Source organism: Ochotona curzoniae, unplaced genomic scaffold, assembly GCF_017591425.1.
Source record: "Ochotona curzoniae isolate NIBS_2020 unplaced genomic scaffold, NIBS_Ocur_1.0 contig_430, whole genome shotgun sequence".
Lineage (NCBI taxonomy): Eukaryota > Metazoa > Chordata > Mammalia > Lagomorpha > Ochotonidae > Ochotona > Ochotona curzoniae.
This window is the reverse complement of record NW_024466219.1, coordinates 22,191,377-22,212,330: the sequence shown is the minus strand read 5'-3', so window position 1 is coordinate 22,212,330 and position 20,954 is coordinate 22,191,377.

Genomic DNA, 20,954 nt, shown 5'->3' with positions numbered 1-20,954 from the left:
TTTCTTTGATGGGTGCTGTCATAATAGGAGTTGTAAAAGATCTTTCATGTAGATCATTTTGCCACATTACAGGTTTGTGTAGCTCTCGACTGTGGACACATGTCCTTGTATCTATAGCTTTGGTGTGTTAAAGTGGCCTAGCATCGGTCAGTGTGTTAGCATATGTCCCTAAGTAGGTTACAGTCGGGTTAAAAAGAAAAATTTCATGTTTTACCATTCTCTGCCAGTTAGGATGTGACAATTTTACTGGTTGCCTGACACTTCTTTCACACCTTGGGAACTCTTCCACTTACAGGTTGCTGAGTCTGAAGCTCATGTACAAACCATTTCTCCAAGTCCATCACTTTTTGGAGTTTAGTCGGGGAGGTGCTTTAGCTACTCTCCCCTTCTAAGGCTTTCTAGAACTATGATTGCTTTAATCTTCAACCAGCCCAGATTTTACATCTTTTCTCCAAATATAACTTACTCTCTCCCAGTTAAAGTCTAAACAAATATTTGAGAGGCAGAAAGAGACAGAGAAATTCTTCCCATCTACTGGTTCAGTCCCGCAAACAGCCAGGACTGGGTTTGGTTAGGCCCAAGCTGGAAGACAGAAACTCGTCATGAGTCTTGGCACTTGAGTGGCAGGGACTCCGCTGGATGAGCCAATCTGCTGTTGCCTCCCAAGTTCTGCCATAGCAGGAAGTGAAAGCAAGAGCCAGAGCTAGGAAATGAACCCAGACCCTTCAAAGTAGCATGCAGCGTTCCTCACTCTGGCTGTGCAGATTTAGCATGCATAATAGTTGATCATTCCCTTGCTAAAAACAACCACTGTTGGAATCCCACTGGCACCAACTCCCAGCTCTGTCTCCTTGACACCATCTCCATCACCTTACTCCGGGAGTCTGACTGCTCCATCAGCTGCTCTACAGGACCCCTTGTTTATCTGCAGAGGCATGACCATTAAAAGGGATGCCTTGTGTATAAGGATATTATCATACGCTGTTGACCCATCAAATGTCAAAAGACTGTCACACTTTTTATGGTCCTGTGCTTGGACATACAAAATGGAAATAATTTATAAAGGCATTTAAATAAATTGTACTGTTCAAATTAGTGTTACATGGTCTCAACAAATTTATAATTCAGATGTGTCTCAACAAATTTGTAACTCAGATTGTAGACTTCTTGGCATTAAGCTTATAGATGCTGAAAACTCATGCTGAATTTCCTATGGCTTTTCCAACCATCCACTTTACGTAGTAGCTGTGGGTTGTACTTTATTTCTTCTTTCTTGTTGGGGGGATCAAGGTTTTCTTTTACTCATTTGTATTCTCCCAAAGTTTAGTATGGTATTCTGTACTTAATAGATTCTTTTAGTAGAAGTGAATTCAATTAATGAGTGAATGAAAATCACGTTTTGAACTAAGATCACAATCCAGAAAGCAATTAAACAATGGGCATGTGTGGAATGGGGTGAAAAAAAAATCCTATAGCTGAAAAAATAGTATAGGATGCATGGAAATGGCCAATATTTATGGATAGATCAAGTAATCTGGATGTAATTATAAATAGTATATTTGCTGAATATTATATGGTGGGCTTTAGACTTAGATGTAGTATAATAAATACATATTATTTGTTTTTGAGGTTGAAGGCCATTAAGATAAGAATGAAGAATGAGAGGAAAAGGGTGAGTGTTTGCTTTAGGTATCCTTCACATGGAGTGGACTCCTGGGAAAATCTTTGTGTCTCCATCTCATCCCAGTCCTCTTTTCAAAACCAGCCCTGTAAATGCTAGGGGTTTCCCTGGTAAGCCCTGAGCTTTTGAAGACAGGAGAAGAGTAGAGGTTGCAACTTACATGCAACAATACAACTCCTAGGTCATATTGAGGCTTTGTAACAATGCATAGGACTTGATTTTAGAGGTCTTCCGGACTACTCCCAGCCTCACCCAATTTGCTGTAATGAAATGTATAAATCTTGTACATTTTTAAAGAAGACAAAATCTAAAAAGTAAACCCTACCTAAGCCAATGAATTAGTGGGTTAGGTCATATTAAGAAAATCATCCCTTTTCAGAAAGCTCTTAAAGTGTTGAAATATATTTGATGTGCAGACTTTTATTTGAAAGATAGACAGGTAGGCAGAGATCTTCTGTCTGCTGCTTCATTCTTCAAATACCTGCAAGCCCTGGGGCTGGCCAGGCTAAAGTCAGAAGCTGAAGCCCCACTCGGATCCCAGGTAACAGTAGTAGGGACCCAATGACTTGAGCCATCACCTGTAGTCTCCAGGGTGAAGATGAGCAGGAATCAGGGATTGGGAGCAGAGCCAAGACTCAAACTCTGGCATTCCTGAATGGGATGACGATGTTCCAATTGACACAAACACTTACCTCAAGAAAGTAATGTTAAAAATGTGATCTTGAATATCACTGAATGTAGGTATTGTTTGTGGTATTTTCATTTATACATGCAAAATTGCAAACATTTGAGCTGTCTTATTTATAGCCAGATGGTATTTTGATGAAGATGCTTTGGGCAGATACGGCTTTGAACTATGTAACTTTGGCTGTGATGGAGTAAACGTGAGGCTCTCAGTAGTACTCTGTGGAAGATAAATGTTACAGTAGCTACTGCTTTGTGGTGAGCAAGGTCATCCATCCAAGGAAATGCTGTTTCTGGAGGAAAGATTTAGATTCAAGGTTAGTGAGTAAAACATTTTTACCCCCAATAGCTTTGTAGAAATCCTAGAAGGGTCTTAAAATGCTTCCCTCTGGAAGGGAGCTGGATTGGTTGGTGAAGTTATTTGCTCACCCTGAAGCTGCCATATAGGAATAGCTTTGTATTTCTCCTACCCTGGGGAATAAGGAGAAGGAAGAACTGGGTAGTGAGGACTGAGTCCTTCAGGGTGATAGATCTGGTTTCTGACCTGCCCCCCCCTTTTTCTTTACAAGTAGCTACCATTTGTTAGCCCCTAGAATGTGTCTCTTGCTGAGCTAAACTGCCAAATTGATACTCTGAGCATTGACTTTTGTGCCAAATGCTACTGATGGATTCGTTTTGTTCTATTTTTAAAGAAGATTTATCTAATTGGAGATGAGAGAATCTTTCATCCATTTTGGGGTCAGTCCACGAGTGGCAGAGACTGGGCCAGGTTGAAACGGGGAGCCTGCAACTTCACCTGGGTTCCTCATAGGAGGCAGGTACCCAACCATTGGGGTCATCAGTTGTGGCTTTCCTAGACACATTAGTAGGAAGCAGAGGAGCTGGGACTGGAGCCAGAGCTCTTGTATGGGATGCTGTTATTGTAGCACGGTGGTGTCACCGGCTGTGCTGAAGCACGCACCCCTGGTAAGTTATTTCATAAAAGAGGCACTGAGGCTTCAAGAGGTGAAGTGTTTTGGTTAAGTTGGTAAGAGATGGAGACCTGACTTCAGGCTCCAGAGGCTGTCCTGGCAGTAGTCCTTAGTTCCAGTTCCGTTCCCTCATTCCTTTGTGCGATCACCCTGCAGGATTGATGGTGTCAGCTGTAAGTACTACGTAAAATTCTGGGGCTCTGGAGAACAAAAAGGTGCAAGACCTTGAGCAGCTCATGGTTGAAGGACATGGGGATAAGGCCTGCGAATGAGGAAGTCTGGAACCACTGCTGGACTCCAGAGAAGAGGTGTTAATAAAGACAGTCTAGGAAGGATCCTGGAATGTGGAAGGCCAGGGAGAGTTGGCTGGATGCAGAGTGGCAAGCAGGGCCTCCTGGAGGTACTGACACTCAAAGGCGTGGAGTTAGAGATGGCTTGGTGATGTCCTGCATTTGCAGGTGAATGATTCAGGTCAGGAGGGAGCGGGCGAGGGGGACAGTGTGCATGTACTCGGGCGTGGCTCCGTCACTTCCTAGGTTTATGTCTTTCAGCAAGACCTCTCCTGCTCCAAGCCTCAGTTTCCTCATGTGTAAATCAAGGGTCATTATTATTTTTTTAAAAATCTTATTTATTTTTATTGGAAAGGGAGATGTACAGAGAGAAGGAGAGACAGAAAGATCTTCCATCTGCTGAATTACTTTCCAAATGGCTACAACGGTCAGAACTTGGCCTATCTTAAGCCAGGAGTTTCCTCTGTGTCTGCCACGTGGACACAGTGTCCCAAGGCTTTGGACTGTTCTCGACTGCTTTCCCAGGTCATAGGCAGGAAGCTGGAATGGAAGTGGAGCTGCCAGAATACTAACTGGTGCCCACATGGGATCCTGGTATATGCAATGCCAGGACTTTTGCCAGTAGGCTGCCGTGCTGGGCCCAAGGGTAATTATTATGCCTAGCTCAGAGTGCTGTTAGGAGAGTTAAAAGATCTAATTAGGTGAAGCTGCTTAGCTCAGTGCTTGACCCATGATTTCTTCGTGCATCAAAGCTACATTTATTACTCACCATTGTCATTAACACTATCCTCATCTGCACCTTCATTATCTAGTTAGGTGAGGACCAAATCCCAGGGGCCTTCTTAACACTTGGTTTTTGTTGTTAAAAGTTTATTTATTTTTTTAATTGGAAAGCCTGATGTACAGAGAGAGGAGAGGAAGATCTTCGAGTAATGATTCACTCCTGAATTGGCTGCAATGGCCAGAGCTGAGCTATTCCGAAGCCAGGAGCCAGGAGCCTCTTCTGGGTTTCCCATGCCTCCCGTGTGGGTGCAGGTTCTCAAGGCTTTGGGCTGACTCAGGCCTCAAGCAGGGAGCTGGATGGGAAGCAGGACTGCTGAGATTAGAACCAGTACCCATTTGGGATTCCTGTGTGTGCAAGGCAAAGACTTTTGCCACCATGCTACTGTGCCGGGACCTTCTTAGCACTTGTTAGGTCACTTTTAGGAGCAGCCTTAGCCATGCCATGAACTGGGGAAAGTTCTAATGCTTTGGGTATACCCCAGTGAGAGGAGAGGGGTGTACAGAGAAGTCTCTTTAGGCTCCTTTTGATGAAACCTCCTGCAGTTATACCATAGAGGTGTGGGAGTCGCTTCTGACGCCTGTGCTGGTGATAGGGATCGACACATACATATATTCTCCTAGAGGAACTGTATAATGGAGCCTAGCATGCCAGGAAGTGAAGATACATTGTAGTGTGTGTTTCTACACCCAAGTGAAAGAATGACTCGCAATGAAATTGTTAAAGATATCTTGGCAATAGGATACTGGCCTTCTGCCATTGTCTATACCTACAAAAGCATGATACATTTAAATATCAGAATGATGGACTTGTGACTTGCTGAAGGACTATACTATTGTAACAATATGGGGAATTGGGAGGGGAAGGGGGGATAGAAAGGATGGAAGAGGAAATCCCTGAGCCAATGGAATTGTATCATGAGAAATAAAAATTATGAAAAAATACTAACAAAACCAAGTCATAAAGTAATCTCAGATTTTACTTAGTTTTCATGAAGGATTTGTCTTCAGCTTTAGGGTACTGCAACATTAATTTATGAAAAAACAGGACTGTGATTAGCTCCCAACTTTAAACTCATGGAAATAGGCAATTTGGCTCATATAGTCAAAATCTTCACTCGGGTAATGACCAAATAGCCTGTATAAACGTCTAAAAGAAACTAATGTTTGAGGCATCTCTCTCTCTGTCTCTCTGTCTCTCTCTCTCTCTCTCTCACACACACACACACACACACACACACACACACGGGTCTTTCCCACTGGAAAATCTTGAGATTTTAGGTTCTTTGACTTTATTGAGGGCGGGTGGATTCAGCACTTTTCTTTCGGAGACTTAACATTTTAGAGATGCTCATCAAGTTTAGAGGTAGTTGAAACATATTGTTGTGCCGGTTTTTTGAAACCCCCAGATAATCATCAAGTCTGAAGTCGGTGCTGAGGCAAAAAGGTGGTTTTATTCAGGTTAGCCTAGGTAACCCAGCGACCTCCCCCAGCCCAGCATCGCTGGGCGGGGGAGGGGCAGCCACAACTGAGGCTGCAAGGATCCACAAGGAGGACAAAAGAAGCGCGAGCCAGAAGAGCCAGGGAAGGGCCTAGAGCCCAAGCCCCCCAGTTCTTATACATTTCAGGCTATTAATTATACAGTCATGATTTAGTAGGCTTCTATTGGTGGGTTTGAAACAAGCAATTTTCAAAAAGTACAAATCGATGAGCTATTGGGCTATGAATCTTATCAAACACCAGGTACCTCCTTCCGTAGGAGTGGTCTACCTATGTGACCTGCCAGGTGTCCTGTCGGGTGTCACGTAGACTATCAGGCCTGAGGTTCACACAGCCCCCAGCCAAGCCATTAAGGCGGAATCACAAAAGGCAGAAAACGCCTAGGTTCTTCAATATTACATTTAACAAATGAAACCTCAGGCAGATGTCATGTCACTTGTTGCATACTAAAGTATTACCATGGTCAGGGATAACATGATTAATCTTGTCTAATGTGCAAATTAAATGATCGTTTATAAATAGTGAAAAAATTAAATAATAGGAATTCTAGTTTGGAATATTTAAAAATTCTGAAGTCAGTACTGGAAGTGTACGTATTGCAGAATAACTGAGTTGTTGTCATGACAAATGTGTTTACACAGATCTGATTCTTAAAATTATGATGAGCACAGCACTGATTTTGCTGCTTTTCTGTTCTGATGGGTCAAACAGGAAGATAAGCAACTTTTAAGTGTAGGAGCTATGTCCAAGGCACCATCTGCTACAGGTTGGGATTATTGAAAAACAGATACCCAGATGGAGCCAAGATCCACAAAAGATGCCTGAATCTAAGTCAACGATACAGGGCAAAATAGCATCACCTCAGGCTGCCGGTCCTTACTGTCATTCTACAGCATTGCAACGGTTGTTGGCAAGAGCTGAGAGGTAAATGCTGTTCCCATAAGCTGCTTGGCATTCTGAATAGATAAACTGTAAATCAGATTACTTGACATTTTGCTTCAGTGACACGGACAGAGCAAATATCTAAATATTTTTAATATGAATGCATTTGTTTGTCATGCGAAATACTGTTTGTCACAAGCCTTTCTTGTTAACTGACCATGATCATTTACCAGGATTCAGCTGATAGGTTCCTTTCTCAGTGTTTTCAATTGTTTGCTTACTTATATGTAAACAGCTCCCAATCAATAGTAATAATACAGGATATAGCTTAAGAGTGACTAATTAGCAGCTGAGAAATCAAACAGCAGGTATCATTATTGTGTCACAAAATGCAGCACTTGGCGCAGCTGATTTCTGAAGTGTTAAGATGAGAAATCTGAGCTTCCAGAGAGGCAGGGCTCTGGTGTTTGAATCAAAGGAGGGTGAAGAAAGCCAGGATGGGCGTTGGGAGAGGATGGAAGGCCAAGTGTGAAAGCTTGCTGCTTCTAGCACCCCCAAAGTTGAGTGTGCAAGAAAAGGTATCTACATTTAAAAAGTGTATAAATGATACGACCAACAGAAAGAGTAAAAAAACAGTCATTTTCAGAAAAGTTAAAATGAAATATTCTACAGAGGACCAAAGCTGTGCTTGAGCCACATGTCTTATCTGTACAAAGCCACTGAAACTCATGAGTATTGGACAAAAAACCTGGTAGCTGAAGCCCATGACAGACAAAGCGAGGCCTCCGCCTGGCGTTCTGTACGGCCCAGACTGTAACCTGTTAGAGAAGCTGGAGTGATAGGACAGGCTGTGCTTGGCAACTTCTGTGTCTTTCAGTTGAGCTTTTGGGGCCAGTGTATCCGGCTCCGCCAGGTTTTGTTTTTCTTACCATTTCTGTTTGTATTTTGCGGTGTGGGTTTTCTGAACTTCTCCCATTTTGAGCAAACGTGGAACTTTTAATATCTGTGTCTTGTTTGCCTTTGAATTAAGAAACAAGTGAAAACATATTCATTTTGCCACTTAAATGCAGCCATTCCTGCCTTCTAGCTATAAATCTCTGGGTATTGGCTGAGATAAATGAAGCAGGCTGAAACAATAATTAATTATATCTTTATATGCTGGATTCGTTTGATGTCTTATTTTCCCTTTTATTCTGTGCATCATTGTCACAGCTTATGTGTCAACCAAATATAGCTAGCAGTTTGTTATATTTTCTTTCCGAATCTTTCAGTGGTGACAAAATCTTTTCCTTCAGACACAGGTTTTTTTTTTTTTTTTGGAAAAAAAAATCCAAATTTATCTGTTCTCATTTTTCATGAATAAGCAGTCTCCATGCATTGGGTTATAGATTATAAAGATGAACCAGCTCACTGTAGTAGTGCAAGAATAAAAAGAGAAGTTATTGGAAAATGACAGGGATTTTTTTTTAAAAGTTGGTAAAATCGTTCTTAAAATAAGAAGGTTAAGAAAGGTTGGACAGTTGGTGTGGAAGCAAGAGAGCAGTGTCTTAATAACAGCTCAACCCTTAAAGGTGTAATCTAGTTTAGGATGATGGTTTCCATTTGCCCTTTGCAAGATGAAAGCCTTTCAGAAAAATATGAGCAGTAGAGTATATCAGTAGCATAATACAGTACAAAACCAGCAAGGTACTTAGCCCCAAAGTAGTTTCCTCACCGTGAGCCTGGTTACTTAGTTACTGGAATGAGCTGTTGGAGATACGGTCGCCTAGTGCAGTTTTTCATTGATGTGGTTAGCCATCATCTAAAGCTTCTTAGCATTTAAGTGACTAAGCACTGTTTCACTTTTTCCAAAGCAGTCCATTCACCCTTGAGAACATCCAAGCACAAGTAGAATAGTGTTCCTCATTCATGACTTGCTGGTTTTCAGTGCTGTGTTAGAAACTGCCCACCCATCTCAGTGGCACAGCACTCGTGAGAACTGAGGGTTTCCTATGGCTCCAGTGTTGAACATGTACATTTTATTGTTAGATATTTGAATCTCTCATGGGTTCTTCTTAAATTATTGAATTAGGTGAAATAAACGGAACTTCGATAGGCTTTGTTCAAGACCATCCTACGCTCAGAGGTCTAATTTCCTTTGAAGAATCTCATATCCTCCTTTTGACTATCCAGAACCCTTCAGCAGTTTCCAGATGACTGTACATTCTCATCAGGTGTTTCTTTATCACCCTTGGCTGTGTCTGAGCTAATCTCCGCTCGGCTGCACAGGGTGTCTGCTACACTTTGACTCTACTCCCACCTAGCATTTCACATGACTTGGGAGGCAGAGAGAATGTCTCCTTTGGGAAATGCCACAGCCAATGTTGTGTATTGTAGAATCATTTTTGAGTCAGTGGCATAGAAGTATAGGGAAGCATAGCCATTTGATCCTCAGGCCAAGTGAAGTTTTCCCAGTTGCCGCTTGGTGAAGTTTCCATGGCTTTCCCTCTACAATGGGACCAGTCACTGTGACTAAGAAGAGGGATCACTGATTTGAATGACGGTTGAGCACATCTGAGGTCCACTGTCGAGTACACACTGTATAGGAAATGTATTCTGCTTCTGAGATCTCTTGTTAGTGGGACCAGCACTGCGGCGTAGCAGAGAAAGTCACAGCCTGCAATACTGGTGCCCATATGGGTGCCAGTCTGTCATGTCCCAGCTGCCCCTCTTCTGATACAGCTCCTTAATAATATCCTGGGGAAAAAGTGAGTGATGACCCAAGTGTTTGGGCCCCTTCCACGTATGTGGGAGACCTGGGTGAAGTCCTGGATCCTGGCTCCACTGGGCTCCACTGGGCTCAGCTCTGGCCGTTCAGGGCATCTGCTGGGATGTGTATTCCCTCCCCATCAATCTGTCTGGCTCTCTGGCACTCTGCCTTCCAAGGAAAATAAGTTTTTACAACAAAAACATTTCTTAAAAAAAAGTTCTCTTGGAGCTGGGGACATTCATATTTTGATGTGTTTCCCTTCTGGGATGAGTTTTTTTTTTTTTTAAAGATTTATTTATTTATTGGAAAGTCAGATACACAGAGAGGAGGAGAGAGAGAGGAAGATCTTCGGTCCGATAATTCACTCCCCAAGTGAGTGCAGTGCCGATGCTATGCCAATCTGAAGCCAGGAACTTCTTCCGGGTCTCCCACACAGGTACAGGGTCCCAAGGCTTTGGGCTGTCCTCAACTACTTTCCCAGGCCACAAGCAGGGAGCTGGATGGGAAGTAGAGCAGCAACCATATGGGATCCCGGCGAGTTCAAGGTGACGACTTTAGCTACTAGGCTACGCCACCAGGCCCGATTTTTTTTTAATTTGAAAAGGCTACTACTTTTTTTTTTTTTTTTAAACTAGGCATATGCAAACAGAAATCCTACTCCTGAATGTGGGAACTCATTCAAATGATCGATTGTCTCTAAATCTGTTTCTAAATCCAACATCATTCCATTCAAAATTTCAATAAGCTTTTTAAATAAGTTGCTTCTAAAATTCATGTGGTGAGCCAAAAGGTAAACACCTGTTTAGTAGGAGTTTTTTTTTAAACAGATGACAGAGTAAATCAGAGACTAGCAGATCTGCATTTTCATCTGGTGTCATTTTCTTCCAGCCTGTAGACTTGCCTTTTCTTGTGACACGTTGTCTGAGTTTTCTTCTGTTTGAAAAATGTATTTTATTTTGGCTGGGAATAAAATGCTACAGTTTTCTTTCAGCACTTTAAAGATGTTGTTTCATTTGCCTTATCTTGGCTATTTCTGGTTAAAAGCCAGTGTTCATTGGAGTGGATAACCCCTTGTTTAGAATGGTTGCTTCTAAGATTTGTTCTTTATCTTTGGTTTTTGTTGTAGTTATTGTGTTCAATAGTTTGTAGTTTTTGTTGAATCTTTCAAAGTAAATGACTCAAAATTCCACAGGTTAAGTGAAAAAAAAATTTTTAAACTAAAGCTATTTTTTTATGAAAAAAACCCATAATTCTTATTTTAAAAAATTATTTATGGGCCCAGCGCGGTGGCGCAAGTGGTTAAAGGTCCTCGCCTTGCACGCCTGGGATCCCATATGGGCGCCGGTTCTAATCCCGGCAGCCCCGCTTCCCTTCCAGCTCCCTGCCTGTGGCCCGGGAAAGCAGTCGAGGATGGCCCAAGGCTGTGGGAACCTGCACCCGCGTGGGAGACCCGGAAAAGGCTCCTGGCTTCGGATCGGCATAGTATCAGCCCGTTGCGCTCACTTGGGGAGTGAATCATCGGATGGAAGATCTTCCTCTCTGTCTCTCCTCTCTGTATATATGCCTTTCCAATGAAAAAATGATAAAAATAAATCTTTAAAAAAAAATAAAAAAAATTATTTATTTATTTTTATTTTAATAACATTGTATTATGTGATACGGTTTTATAGGCACTGGGATTCCCCCTCCCCCCGCACAACCCTCCTCCCATGGTGGATTCCTCTACCTTGTTGCATAACCACAGTTCAAGTTCAGTTAAGATTCCTTCATTTTAGGCATATACCCAGCATAGAGTCCAGCATCTTATTGTCCAGAAAAAAACCCCATAATTCTTACAAGTGATGTTAAAGTGGATCTGATAAAAGAAGCTATTATGTGAAGTTGATTCTGTTCAAGTTTGAATTTGTCAAGCTTTACACCATATGGTTTTCATTGAATTACTCAAACTTCTTTGTTTCAATCATTTTAGCAAAAAAATTCAAGGGAAATTATAGCTTATTGTCATAATTTTCTGCATTTCACAGTAATTTTGAAGTTGTATAGGTAAATACAGTAAGAAACTCCTAAAAAGGCATGCTTGGTCATGGTGCATCTTCTAGGGTGATGGTGAACAACAGAGCTTTGATGCAGCCTGTGCCACCTGCTGGCTCTGCAACTTCAACCAGTTCATGTGGCCTCAGTTTCCTTCATCTATAAATGAGGATCCATAAGGAATAAGATAATACAAGTAAATATCTTTGGCACAAGTAATCATTAAAATGATAGCTGAATCGATAAACCATATTGTTATAATACCACTCCTGAAGCAACCAGATTCGACCAAATTTATATAATACTTTCATATTTATGTAATACTTTTATGTGTATATATATAAGGCTTTCATATATATATTCAATATTTAGGGTGGGCAGGCAGACAATGATTAAGAATAACGCAGAGATCATGTAGAGGGAATAGGCATTCTCTTCTGCTTCCCTTTCATCCTTCTGAAGGAGCAAGTGCTGCAGCTGCCGCTGAGGTCACAGAAATGCAGGTGTGTGCGTCAGGGCTGGTTTTCGCCTTACAGTTGTATAGTATCCTGCGACTTTTCCTGCTTAGTAACAGCAGCGAGCATCCCTCGTTCAGTGTAGCTAACCACTTTGTAATCACTGCCAAGTACCCTAACCCTGTGCTGTGCTGAACTGGATGAGAACCTGTGTTACAGATGCTCGGGTTGGTATTTCCCACCTGCTGCTACAGGCTGTGTGTTGATTTCCTATGGAAGTTTCCCCAGGCCAACATTGTTGACTCTGAGTTTGAGTTGGCTAGAGTGCTGAGGGATTTGAATTTGCGAAAGCTGAGTAAAGGGCCTGGCATGGTAGCCTAGCGGCTAAAGTCCTCGGCTTGCATGTGCCAGGATCCTCTATGGTTGCTGGTTTTAATCCCGGTGGTGCCGCTTTCCATCCAGCTTGCTGCTTGTGTCCTGGGAAAGCGGTTGACTCCTGGCTTTGGATCAGCTTAGCTCTTCCACTTGGGAAGTGAACCAGCGGATGGAAGATCTTTTTCTCTGTCTCTCCTCCTCTCTGTTATCTGGCTTTCCAATGAAAAGTAGTAAATAAGTCTTTAAAAAAGAACGCCAAGTATAACTGCCAGTTTGTACACAAGCACAGTGGAGAATGTGTGTGCATTTCCTTTGTTGTGTATATAAAGGTCAGTGACTTGCTCAGCTCCAGGCAGATCTGAAATTCTCAGTGCCTGAAACGTGGGTACAACACCAAGAGCAAAGGGAGCCTCTTAATTTCATCAGGCTTAAATCTCTGTAGTCTTTTCTGTATTCATTATTAGACAGGAACTTGTTAGAAATTGTGCATGTTGAAGTTCTCACTTGGAAACAAAAAAACGCTTGACCTTTGCCTTCCGTTTCCTTGATGTGCTTGCACCCTATGTGGCTGCAGATGGGGTGGTGCCATCCCCACACCCCCACATGCGTCCTCTGCTCCTGTTGAACACATGTGCAGGAGGAGGAGCAGGGCTTCCACATGGGGCCACCAACCATGACAGGAATGGCAGTACCCTAGTAGTTTTTACAGCAGTAAAGTTAGAAGCGGATGCACGTCTTCTTTTCTTTGTAATGTTGCTGAGAGCTACTTAGTATATAACATAAGGTATTCTGAGTTCCCTCTTCAGTAATGGGGTGCATGTCTGTGTGTGTGTCTTTACAAGGCAGTGGGGGACAGAGAAAGGACAGTTCTGTGTTTGTGGCACCCGTTTGTGCAAAAGGAGGGCAAATCTGCTTAGGCGTTTTGTTTTCCCACACTGATACTTAATGCTTGGTTACATCAGTGGGGTTATACAGCTGACACTAGTCCATACCTGTTTGCATTCTTTCTCCCTCCTGATTCAACTTCTTGGCTCAGAAGTGGCAATTGCATTGCAGTAGTGTGGAACCCGCCGGCTCATATTCTTGACTCACCTGTGGTGATCACAGATCTGAAACCCACTGGGCACCCTGTCCCGCTTCCAAGGCAGTGGGACCTGTAGTTGCTTGCTTTGCTTTCATGTTCTGCCTCCTTACCTGTAGAAATCCCCTGCTCTGTAACTACTGATTTGATGAAAGCAGTCTTTGCGGTTGTGGTTCATTGCATTTGGTTTGTTTCCTTGAGCTTTCCACAGTTGCCAGTGAAGTGGCATTGATCATAGTGGCAGTGATGGCAAACACATAAATAGTTCTTATTGTATGCCAGGAATATTATACACAGGTTGAACATTCTTATTCCCAAATAACTGAAATCGGAAGCTTTCGGAGTATTAGCCTGATGGTGCAACCGAACAATTCGATACTATAAACCTGTTTTAGGCAGGTGTTTGACCAGGTGGTTAAGATGCTGGTTAAGATGCCTGTGTCCATGTTGGAGTTACCTGGTTCAGCACCTGGCATGACTCTAGTTCCAGCTTCCTGCTAAGGCAGAACTTGGGGTGCGGGGCACAGCATTGATCACCCACTGGGTTTCCACAACCCATGTGGGAGACCTGCGTTGAGTTTCCAGTCCCTGCCTTTGAGCTCCTCTCAGCCCTGGTGTTGCAGGTGTTTGAGGAGTGATCTGGCACGTGGGAGCTCTGTCTCTGTGCCTTCTAATACATGAACTGTGTAAAATTCCCTGCATGTTGTGTGCAAAGGGTGTATATGAAATGAAGTTTGTGTGTTTAGACCCAGATCCCAAACCCCAAGATTTTTCTTTTTGTATAGATGGGTATTCCAAACTCTGGGAAAAAAATATAAAACATAAAGCTCTTATAGTTTCAGGCATTTTTTGGTGGGAGACCCTCAGCTGTTGTTACTAATTCTATAATTGTCAAAATGGGTTTCTGTGCTGGGTACTGGTGCCAGCTGTGCATGGTTTCAGTGAAGAAAGCCGGGAGCTTCTGAGCCATGAGTGTATAGCAGGTGACTGGCTTATACAGGAACATGATTCTGCAGCCAGGGTGAGGCTCACTGGTGGAGCAGCAGAGTTCTTGAACTAGGCCACCTGCCCAGGGACACAGCATTCTTACTGCTCAGACCCAGCCTGGAAAGAGTTGGCATAGTTGGTCTGTGGCTGTGCCCTGATTGATGGGAAGTGACACAGAGGAAGGTTCCCATCCATGAGGCCTGGCCCTGTGAGAGCAGTGGAGGGAGTCACTTCATGGGCAGGAAGGAAGGGAGGAGAGAGAGATACGGAGAACTACCATGGGACGCCACAGGCTACTGCCTCTCCGCAACGGCCCTGCTCTCCACTAGGTCTGTGCCTTCAAAGACACATCTCCGGAGGAGGCTGGAGCAGGTGAAAGGTGGATTTGCCTTTAATGAGGTTCTCTCACTCTGGATCATGTGTCCAGGCTGGAAGACCTCTCCAGAAGCTTATGTGGTTGTGTTTTAGAGTTGCCTTTGAAGAGGATGCTGCGATATGCCTGGACTCTGCCATGGTACGGCACAGAGCTGTACTGTAGACTGGAGCCTTTTGGGTGAGAGGTGCTGGGGGTGCTCCCCTGGGGATGGATCCTGCGTTGGGTTGCCATGTCCTCTGGGTTGCCATGTCCTCCAGCATCTTGTGGCTGGAATTGAGCACCAGGCTATGGGTCCATCTTATCTGAACAGTGGCCATTTTAGATGAGCAGAGAAACTACAGGTGCTGTGTTACAACATTCCTTGTAGAAGGTGGGTGCTTGCTCTTGTCAGTATTATTTGTCTCTAGCCCTCTTTTGTGTCATATCATCATGGCTCCCTTGGCAATGTCATGGGGTCAGATGGAGCTCTGGATTTTGAACTTGACTGTTGTTAGTCACTGTGTGATCTTGGTTGGGCAGCCCCAGTGTCCTTGTTTGGAAGCTGGGGTAGAAGCAGAGCAGCTTTCCTGGGGCTGTGAGAGTTAATATTTGGTGGAGTGCTGCTGTCTTTGCAACTGCTTGGTGCATGGCAATCCTTATCACCACCTTATGAGTTCTCTGGCACTTACAGGGGTCCCCCAGTCTAGTTCCCAGTTGTGATTGGTACTGACTGACATTCCAATGACACACCTGGCAATGGGTGTAGGCACTGACTGAGAGAAAAGATACAATTGGAGAGTTGCAGATTCCACAGACTTTCAAGGAAGGTGTGGTATCTTAGCACAAAGCATTCCTACCCTGTAGAGACAGAGAAAGTTCATTTGAGGAGACAGGATCTGGTGTCTTCTCATAGGATTGTTCATGAATGTTGAGGGGGGAAGACTTTATTTTATACCCGATTGATTGATCTTAGCATTTTGAACAGCTTCTCAATAGGCCTTCAAAAACTTTCTTGCTATTTTAAAAAATGAAGCAAAAAAAATTATTGCTGCTGGTTTAATCAAGTTAAAAGCAAATTTTACTTGGATGGACAGAAAATTCAGATTCCCTTTTTCTGACATGCCTCAATAAAGAAGTTCTTGAATATTTTGCCAGGTAACTCTGCAGAAATATTGTTTTGCTTGTAAAACCCTTGCACTTTTTACCTTAGAAAGTTTTGACACGTATAGAAGCATAAAGAATACATGATGCCTGAACATATTTAGCTCTCGTGTTCAACACTGTCAGGTCCTGACAACTAATATTGCTTCATCATAATTCCCATTCCTTTGATTTGTTTTTTAAAAGGCAGATTCCAGACAACATGTGATTTTATCCATAACATCCTAGCTGCACTTTGAATACCTTAATAGATAAGCGTTGGTAAGGTAATGAGAAGGTGCTGTGCTTTAAGATGCTTCTTGTGGCATAGTCATACCCTTCTAGAGAGCTCAGTGATCCGCAGAGGAGGCCTGGAGAAGTGACCTTTTAGGAACTGCTTGTCCTTGCTGATCATGGCCTTCTACACCCACAGAATGAACAGTAAGATTTGATAGTCCCTGAGCTGGTTTGTATCTGAGTGTTAGAGTGCAAGATAAGAGAACTTTGTGTAATGCAATGTGATTCCAGGTGACAGATATTGTGGTGGTGTTTAGATGGGCCTTACGTGAAGATGTATTTACTTTCTGCCTTCTTCAGCAGATGTTGCCATGATTTAATTGGACTTATCTGCAATAGAGCATTTTAATCTCTTGTCCCTGTGTGTGTAATAGCTCTGGGTCTTTCTGAAATCTGCTAAGGACTGGGAAGACAGATCAAAGAATTTATAAGGAACTGTACATGAAGCTACTGTAATGGGATGATGTGATTTTTGTTTGTTTCCTGAGCCAAGAGGATTTTGTGATCGTTGACTGCCTACAGGATGTCTTGGCTCTGCTTTTGGCTGTCGGCACACACAGGTGGCATTGCAGTGCAGTTACTTTTCTTACAGATGAGACGTAGCTGTAATAGAGGAAGATACAACATGTCTCTGTTCCAGCTTCAGATATACTTACAGAAAGATGTGCTCTGAGATAAATTTCTCTGTCACAACAGAATGTTTAAAAATCTGTCTGGAAGAAAATAATGGCATTTTGAAATATGCTTTTTATCGTAGGTTCTTTTCTTTAGAACTAAGGAGTGTCACTTGTATGTCTGGTTTTGTCCAGGTTTACTTGACTGAACGGCATGAGTATACGGAACTTATTTGGCTGCTCTGCACTCTAATAGGGAAAGAGGATGCTAACAGCCTAATTTTCAGCAAACAAAACAGATTCTCTGTTCTTTAAAGAGACATCTAAAAAGGCATTTTCAGTATCCATGTTTTTCCTACGTCTCCTCCAACCCTTTTTTTTTAACCTCTCCTTGGGAACTTGGGAAAAAGCTTGATGCTTTCAAAAACTGAACTGTGTCTTTTGCAGGTTTCTGCACAGGATGGACCTGTTGCATCAGTTTTTCCTGTCTCAAGCCAGGCCTTGTTACATAGTTTTGTGAGGTTTACTTTGGAGTTGTAATAGCATGCAGTGCTGGCAGACTTCCACATGCTGTTGGTAAATACAGCTAAAGAGCAGTCTGTCGTGGTGATTTCAGAGCTGAACATTAGGGAGGGGAAAAAGTCAAGTACGGTGTAACAGAGCAGGAGGAAATAAAGAGAAGGCGTGACGATCATATGCAACATTTTCATTTCAGCTTCTATTTTTCATTTTCTGAAAGACTGGGCAGGTTATTCGGTAAAGAGAGTTGAACTATGTTTGGTTGATGTGTGTAAAAGAGTGCGCCACGTGTTACCCAGTGTTTTAAAGATTTCCTCTTACCCAACTGCTCTTTTGAAGCCTGGGAGAATACTCTTCGCTTTGTGCTTTCAATTTTAAAGGTTTTTATAGGCTTTTCTTCCTCATGACTAAAAACAAGAGTATGAAATAATGAAAACTCACAGCTCATAGTTAAAAAAGAAAATGTAAGGCATGAGAGCTTCTGGGATGCTCATTGGATCTTTGTGAGAGGAATGCGAAGCAACATTTTTGAAGCTGTAGGTCCTTTCCTATTGTAGCTTTTTCTATAAAAGGTTTTTCAAGTGTGGTGTTTACAGAACAAATATCCCAAACACTGCTTTCAGCAATCAAGGCATGTAAAAAGAAATGGAGTTAATAGTTCCATGTATGTGTGTGTGTACACATGTGTGTGTGCACTTGCATGAACTTGCCTAGTGTGTGCCATATCTCTGGTCTTCTGCTGCCCTTCCCCCCAAGTTAGACACATCAAAGACATGAAAGGCTGGAAAGGGGAAACTTGGGTAGTGAGGGTGTTCTTTTGGAAATCTGGGTTCTGTTGCTCCCCAGTTATACAAGTGAACTCAGTACCTTCACTCTTGTAGTTTAATCCTCACCTAAGACTCCAGGTTCAGGCTTATCTGAGACTTTAGATTCCTCAAATGGTGTGAAGAATCGTGGAAGCCACCCTGGAGGCTCCTGCCCCATCATTTCGAGGTTTGTTTTCTCGTTCCTCTTCAAACCAGGTTTTTATCAAGCTGTCCAACACATCCGGAGCCATGTTTATGGTGGGAGGAGACAATGAAACTAAGTATGACACAGATCTTTGGCTTTGGGATGCTAATCATGGCTAAGATATCTTGAGGAGTTTCTGTAGTGTGAGAAAAACCTGTGTTGTGGCAGCCACAGCAGACACACAGCCATGGGAATTCTGAGACCACATTGGGGTCAGTTTGCCCTTAGATCAAAGGGACAATTGGTGAGACTAGATGTTATGCACGTTGTCATTGGCTAGACCAAAAGGACTGCTGGAGTCTCCTATGCCACTCAGGAAGGGACATTTAATCTGCTGTCTCTGTTTTTGCTTCAAGTGTCAGAGTGTAGGGAGGCATGTGTGGCTTGATCCATTTGCCCAGGGGATAGTCTCAGCTTTATATCAAACTTGATATTCTTTGCTTTTCTTTCTTTTCTCTTGAAAAACACTTTTTTCCCATACCAGCTGGTAGGGTACTCAGTAACTAACACACCTGCCTAGCAGCCCTTTGCATACCTTGTGAGGGTTCTGGGAGAGGAATGTGAAAAATGTGTCCACATTGATTTCCAAAGTGGCCTTCTGGAGGGGTCAGTAGTTGTTATTGAAGCCAGTCCACTGGTAATGGCCAACTCATGCCTGCAGGTGTGTGCCTATTCCCGTCCCTCGCAGTAAGCTTCTATCTTTTGTCTTTCTGGACAGAACCTTCTAAAAGGTTCTCCACTCCGCTCCAGACAGCATTTTTCCTCTGTCCAGGTTTCAGCTTTCCATATCTGAGGGCTTTGTTATGACGGAGGCCCAGAAGCCAGTTCAGAGTCTGTGGCAGGGTCCCATGGCCTTGTTTTCCCATTCACTTGGCTTACTAAAGGGTTAGAGCCTAACTCCTTTATCTAATGCCACTGTCTTTCAAGGATGCACCCAGGACAAAAGATGATTGGATTGTTTTGAAATTAGAATATGCTACTGTTTGTCTTGAAAAACAAGTCATGAGTTAGCATTGTTATTTTTATCAACCAGCTTTAAAAAAAAAAAAACCTTCAACTTCCTTGAATAGATCTGTTACAACTTGATATTGCTATTGAAATATAGGATTTGCCCTTAACATCTACCAGAGGCTGTGTCTGAGATAGAACTGTGTGTCTGGGTGGATATTTAAAAGGTGGAATTGTGACACATAAGTATGGATTCCTTAAGAACTTAACAATGGTGGGTACTTTATAGACTATTAAAATCATAAAACTGAGAGAGACAAGAGATCTTCTCTAACCCTATCATTACAGGTTCAAATCAAACAGATTCTTTGCCTGGGATAATTTCGGTATAGTACTTTTTGAAGGGTAGAGAAGTCTTAAAGGAGTACCTGATAGTTTTTTTTCAGATACCACACTCTGTGACTGTGCAGGCACTGATATAAATGTCATGTGATTTTAGTTTAGTTAGTGTGTGTGTGTTAGATGTAGAAGATACATCTTTGTACCTCTAGAGGGGTTCAGAGCCCAAGTGTACTAATATTTTAAACAGATTGGTACATTAAAATAAGCACTGGTGATTGTGGGTGTTCAAATAAAATAGAGATTCCTTTTGGTGGGAAAGATTCAAGACAGCCCAGAGAAGAGGGAGACATGTTGAAACTGAGTCTTAAGGAGTAGATGTGAGCTTGTTGAGTGCCTGTGGTGAAGGTTGCCCTCTTTTTTAACATTTTAAAATTATTAAACTAGTATCATTTATGAATTTTTAATTATTTATTTGAAAGAGTGACTGATATTTGTGGGGTGGGGGTGGGGTTTCTGTGTACTTCTTCACTGACTGACCAAATGTGAGAGTGGGAGAGTCGTGTGGGTGTCAGGTGGGAGAGAGAGGAAGTGAACAAGCTCTTTTGTCCATTGGTTCTTCCCTGCACAAATGCTTGCAGCTAACAAGGCTGGGCCAGGCTAAAGCAGGAACAAGGAATTCCATCTAGGTCTCTCATTTGATAGCTAAGCCCAAGTATCTGCTGCTTTCCAGGCACATTAGCAGGGAGCTGGATTGGAAATGGAACCATGTCTCTATCCCAGGTACTGTGGTACGGGACACTGTCATTCCAAGTGATGACTTAGCCTGTCACCCCAAAATGCCTGCCTGTCTTAAAACTTTTGAGGCATACAGGAAAGCTAAAAGCATAGTACTGTGACTATGTGTATCTCTACTTTCTCAACTGAAATGCTGGTGAGATTTTATCCTATTTGCTTTGAGCCTGGACTTGTATATGTGCTTATTGGTACATGTGTGGGATCCTAGAATCAATCCCTGGAGGAGGCCGAGGAACAACAGAACTTTACATTTATTTGCAAAAAATAACATCAGACTGTTGTGGAATGCAAAAACAGTATAAAACCACATCAAGTGTACCAATTAGGATTACTCAGTAGCCCTGAGATCATACTATAGCTGACCTTTTTTGTTTCTGTGTTTTTATTTGCTGTGGAATCTGTGTGCATTGTGCAGTTGGCTTGTTATTTCACTGGCTGTGCATTGTGAATAGTTCCCCGTGGAACAG